At 46.1% G+C, this 6,000-nt stretch overlaps 1 protein-coding gene across 1 annotated transcript in view; it reads left to right on the top strand.

Moving 5' to 3' along the window:
• Positions 1-3,239: 3,239 nt before the first annotated feature.
• Positions 3,240-6,000, top strand: part of ELK3 (ETS transcription factor ELK3) — a 37,092-nt gene continuing 34,331 nt past the window's right edge. Inside the window, exon 1 of the mRNA XM_041474330.1 lies at positions 3,240-3,654. The gene's annotated coding sequence lies outside the window, so the exon portion shown is untranslated. The remainder of the gene's footprint in view (positions 3,655-6,000) is intronic.

The raw sequence follows: 6,000 nt of genomic DNA, 5'->3' as shown, positions 1-6,000 counted from the left end.
CAATGTATGCATTCATTAAATATATTAGCACTTAAAATATTAAATGAAACAACAATTATTTCCAACTGCTTTCAACTTTGTTCTTGATAATTACATGCGATTATAAGCATCTACGTACACTTAAGGGAAATAGTATACCAAAAAGTGACATTACAATTATATAATTTAATTTAATAATTTAATTATGGAGGGACTCAAGGCTCAGATTGAAATTACACTAAAACCTAGACCAACCCATTTATGAGTCTCAGCCTGAAGAGCTTTAAACAGAGATCTAGAGGACAGCAAATCTACCTGTACTTTTTTGTTTCCTTCTCTTAGATTGTTTAATTACAGCAGCACATGAGATTTATGAGCAGTTTAAAAATGCAGGAGAAACAATCTGAAAAGACAGACAAAGCCTGGTTTCTTAATTGATGTAATCTAATAAAATGAGGCAGAATTATAGTCACTATTCTTAGGAATGCTTTGGGGCAATTTTTTCAGCAGGAGTGGTTTATAAATACAGGCTCCTTTACAAATCACTCTGTCTCTAGGTAAACAGAGACATCCTGGGTGCATATGTTTGTTCAAGGATTGTCTGAACCCATCAGATTAGGACTCTCAGCAGCAGTAACCTGCCTTACTGGTCGAAGGGGAGCCGTCTCAGTTAAACTTAGTCCTTTATGAGTACAACAGCTGCTGTCTGGACCAAATCTGAGCAAGGAACAACAATTTCCAAAGCTAAACCCTCAGATCTTCATAGCTTGAGGACAGAACTAAGGCTTCACAGTTAACAGTTGTAATGATATCATGTGCTGATGAATGGATGTGAAATGAGACACAGAAGCTGACTAGTGACTCTGCTAAAAATATAACCAGCATTTTAATAACTATGTCAACTGACAGGTTTTTTGAAAAACAGAAGAAAGCTCCTACACAACACAAACACACTGTTTTTCTCATTCATCATCTTGTATTTTTGCATCAGATAATTCTTAAGGTTAACTCAAAGTGTAGATTAATCAAGTCAGGCAGATATTGCAGAGGAGAGTTTCAGCAATAATTTGTAAAGCACTGTGTTTTTATCAAGACATAGATGTAGCTTCCAAAAATACTTTTCCTATGACATCCATAGTGCTACGATCAGTAGCCCTGGCCAAAAGCTCCCATTTTCTTCCACTTCCTGCAGAGCTTTCTGAATTGCTTCTTTTCCAACACATCCTGGTGTCTTCATTCTGTTAAATGAGTTCCGCACTTCTTACTCCAGCTTTTGTAGGGTGATTATGAAGAGCCCTCATCCAGTAGTCATCTGACCTCCAGCATGGCAGCCCTATTTAGGTTTCTACCTCATTAGACAAAAAAAAAAAAAAAGATTTGTGTTGCAAAAAACCACAAAAAAATGGTGCTGTAAACAGTTACAGCATAGGAAATTGGAGGAAAAAAAAGTTTTAGACGTTTCTAGAGACATAGTGTTATTTGTAGAAGAAAAGGACTTGTACTGTTTTTGAGAGTTTGTTCTTTCAGATCTCCACACCAATACCTGATCAAGGCAACTGTGGTATATCTGCTTCCCCTCTTGGTCAGAAAGACAATAAAAGATAAATGTAGAAGGTGAATACTGGTACTCCTAGCTGTCAGTCCAGCACTTCATTTTGATACCATAAAAACTTCTCTGACTGCCCTGTTTGCAAAACTGGGTCTTCAGCTGTAGTTCCCTAAAAATCCTCATAATTTAAACTAGTGCTAACAGCAAGGACTTTATCCACTGTACACTTAATCTAGGAAATATACTATCTGAAATTAAAGATCTTAATGCTTCTTTATTTAGAAAACACAAAATGATGATTTATCAGACCTCATATCTCTATTCTGAAATTCAAAATTACTTCTAGAAAGGAATGATTTAAGAAAAATAATAAAGTTCCATTATTTGGTGGGCTGGTACCAAGTTATTCTTGCTTCTCTATGGCATGTTAGAAGAGAAGAAGGAAGAAACCTGATGGACTTCCTCAAGAGACTGAATTTGATCCTATACCTCTGTTCAGATGCTATTGACTGTTGCTTAGTGGCCAACTGTGACAATCTCTTTGACTCCATCAAAACATACTTGTGTTCCCAATGACATTGCAAGCAACAAACCAGTAGAGTGATAAAAAATAATCACAGCTTCTATGTCAGTGCTCATCAAAAACAGTCTGAATAGCAGTTACAGTGCTGGAATGATAAATCTCATTACTATTAAAAGAAATAGCGGTTTTGGTTTTGAAGTATTATGCCTTGAACATCACTGATGTTCTAGCAGACAGAAGATAATGTCACTCACTCTGAAAATTTCCAAATAAAGTTAGAAATGCTGATATACGAGACACAAGAATACACAAAATTTACATAAACTCCTAATACTGGAAATGTGTCCCTTTTAATAAATTAAACCAAACAGTTTATATCTGAGCTTGAAGGTCAAAACCTAAACCTCAGTCACCTAACTACCACTGGTCTGACTCTTGAGATATGATGCGGAGTTCCAAGATGCAGCTTGTATTTGATGATTTGCAATAGGAAAAGGGGAAATAATTTTAAACTAAAAGAGGATAGGTTCAGACTGGATATAAGGAAGATGTTTTCTACAATACCAGTGGTAAGACACTGGCACAGGTTGTTCAGAGACGTGGAGGTGCTCCATTCCTGGAAACATTCAAAGTTAGGTTGGAGCAGTAGCTCTGAACAACCTGATCAAGTTGATGATGCTCATTGCTAGGGAATTGGACAGGACGACCATCAAAGGTCCCTTCCAAACCAAACAAACCCGTTATTCCGTGATGTTATGATTTGAGTGCTCCTTGATTTTTAACGTTATTTCCCTCGATTTAAGTTGTCGTACCGTGTTGCTCCGCTTCTGTACTTTGCCGTCCCTTCGAGGTTCAGCTTGGCAGGGTGGCCAGCGAGCATCCAGTGAGCTACGGCATCCCACCAGCCCCTCAGCCCGCAGTGACCCCACCAGAGGTGCCCAACGCTCCCCTCCACGGTGACCTCAGCCCCAGCACGGTGGGACGAGGGCGGCCGTCTCTCCAGGGCCAAAGCCGTCACCATCCTCCGGGACGGCGAAGCACCGCTCGTACGGGGTTCATAAGCATCTCCCCGGTGTCCCCCGGGGAAACGCGGGTGCATTTTGGCCCGAGCAGCCGGGGCGGCCGGCGGGAAGCTCCTCCCTGGGGGTGTAGCACAGGAAGGGGTGGCGGTCGGGGGAGTCGCGGAGCTCCCTGCGAGCCGGCGGAGTCACCGCTGCCCGCTGTACTATGCGTGTGTCTTGTGTTACAGCCATGCTGCACATCGGCGGCCAGAGCGAGGGGCGCGGGGAGGAAAAGGCTGTTTACACAGACTGCAAACCGCCCGGGGAATAGTGCGGGAGAGGAAGTGAGCCGGGCCGCTGTCTGACTGCCCCGGCTTCCTGCTCGCTCCCTCTCACGGGCAGGCGCTCACACACACACACACACACACACACCGGCCCGAGGGGAAAAGAAAAAAAAAAAGGAAAAAGGGAAAACAAAATCAGGATCTCATTACTAGAGCAACAGAGAGCCTGCAGAAGACTGTCAGCATGGAGAATCAGGGAATTTTACTCAGCTCCCTCTAGACTACCAGGAGAGAGCGGAAAAGTCTCTCAGCCGCTGGGTAGGTACAAGTGCTGCTGCGCCCGCCCCGGCTCCCGCAAAGTTTCGGGGGGCTGCGGGCAGGAGAAGGGGAGGCCGGCGGCTGCTGCGGGGCCGCGCTCCGCTCGCCGGTGCGGTGGCAGCGGGGACAGCCCGCGGGAGGGAGGTGAGGTGCCGGGCACCGCGGGGAGGGGGCTCGGAGCCCCGCACGGGGCCGGGGAGCCCAGGGGTCCTGCCCCGGGGTCGGGCCCGGGCAGCGCGGCGGTAACGAGGCAGAGGGCGGCCGCCGGGGGGGCGGGATGCCCGAGGAGGCTCCCGCCGCCGCAGGGGCCCCCCGGCCCGGTGGAGGGTTTCCCCGGGGGCCCTGCCGCCTCCCGGGAACTGCGGGTGCAGGTGAGGGGACGGACGGTGGCGGGGGGGGGGCAGATGCGGGAGAAGGAGCCGGAGGGTGAGGAGCGGCAGGGCCGGGAAGGAGGCGCCGGGGGTCAAGGGGAACCCCGGGACCCCGCTCCGCCCGCAGCCCCTCGGCGGTGCCGGGGCGTTTCGCGTCCTGCTCCCCGGCGGTGCCGGCTGGCGGTGCCGGGGGGCCGCCCCCTCCCAGCGGCATCCCGGGTACGGCGCTCGGGGCGGCGGGGGCCGCCCGCTGCCTGTGAGGGCGGCGGGGGCGCCGCGGGGTCCCCGGCGGCGCTGCGAGGCCGAGCGGGGCCGTGGAGGGCGCGGGGGGAGGGAAGGGAAGGCTCCTGCAGAAACTGCAGAAGGGGCTTTAAAAAAAGAAAAAAAAAAAAAGTGTCGGGAGAGTTTCTGGCTTGTCTGGAAACAGCAAGACTAATTGCCATGCGCTTCCGGTTTGAAACTGGCAGCAGACAACATCTTGAAAATGAGTCACTGCAGCTCACAAAGAAACTCTGTGGTTTTTTCCTCTCAGGTTTATGTATTTGCTCCTTTTTACTGTTTCCTTTGTAGTCTTCTGCCTTCTCCCCGGACCTCCCCCCACCCTCTTTTCTTAGCCACCCCCTGCCCCCAGACCCCCTTGGCCGACGTGGATAGTTTCCACCACCAAATGAAAAAAAGAAAAACACAAAAAATGTTTGTAAGGGAAAGGAAAAAAAAAAAAAAAAAGAGAGAGAGAGAGGGAGAAAGGGAGAGAAAGTGGAGAGTTGTTGTTGGATCTGGCTTTGCTGAAGGTTAGAGGGACTCTGATGCTGCAGGGGGAAAAAGTTCCCTGAATTTTCCACTGGCTGCAGGAAGAGAGCCCATTTAGTCATGGCTAAGTAATGTCTGCACACACACCAACTAATCTCATTAGGAGTTTCCGTTCCCTAACACAGGAGGGTTTTGTGAAGCCCTGTCAGCCTTTCTAACGTTGCAGTTGAAAGGGAGACAAGTTACATCTTTATTTACTTAGGAGTGTAGTGCTATGACAATTTTATATAATGTAGCATCTTTTAGGTCATGAGGACTCCAAAAGTCAATCGCTGCATTTCATTTCAAGCCGAAAGTCGTGATTCGTCTCGTATTTTGCTCATACAGACTTTTCAATTATTTCAGATTAATTTATGCATAAATATTTCCATAGGGTGAAGCATATAAATGGGGTAGCAAGATGTCTCTGATATGACAAACATGTTCTATGCATGTCTGACAATTGCATGTAATTGCAAAGTTAAAAAATTTTGAGGCAAGATACTGAGGTGATGGCCATATTTGAAAAATATATTCACCCACATAGCCTTCCTGTGGTGGTGCTTTACGTATGTAGTTTTCAAGTGATTTTATACATACCAGTTTTGATTTAGTGGTTTGTGTAATTACTTTATGATGATTTGCTTTCGTAATGGTCATGAAAGAAGTCTGTGTTCAGAATGACAAAGATTTTTGCCATGCCCCACCAATCTTTAAATTAGAAGCAACAACTTTTTGCGGTGGAGCAAACAAAGAAAATGGATTCTTGCTTGCAAGTGGATTTTAGCTAAAGGAATTGTCAATAAATGAGAATAAAATTGTATGCATTAGGAAGTAACACTTAGCTACTTACTTGAATTATCATGTGATAGCATTAAACTAATTTGCAAATATTATGCAGAAAAACAGTGCTTGCAGTATATCACGTGTTTACCTCTGAGGATCTGCAGTGTTTCCTGCACTTCCTATGTCCAAGTGGCACAGAAAAGTTCTTCATTAACATCACTTCACAGAGGACTTCTATTAGTGGATTAGTGACACAATCTCCAGACACAGATGTCTCTTGATTTTCTAGCGGGGCAGTGAAGAATTTTTAGAATAGTGTACAAACCAGACAATGCCTAATCTCTGTCTCAATCAAATGCAGCCATCAGGAAGCGAGGGATTATTTTTCAGTTTTGGAGGT

Source organism: Pyrgilauda ruficollis, unplaced genomic scaffold, assembly GCF_017590135.1.
Source record: "Pyrgilauda ruficollis isolate IOZ18807 unplaced genomic scaffold, ASM1759013v1 scaffold32, whole genome shotgun sequence".
Classification (NCBI taxonomy): domain Eukaryota; kingdom Metazoa; phylum Chordata; class Aves; order Passeriformes; family Passeridae; genus Pyrgilauda; species Pyrgilauda ruficollis.
This window is presented reverse-complemented; position numbering and strand designations above follow the sequence as displayed.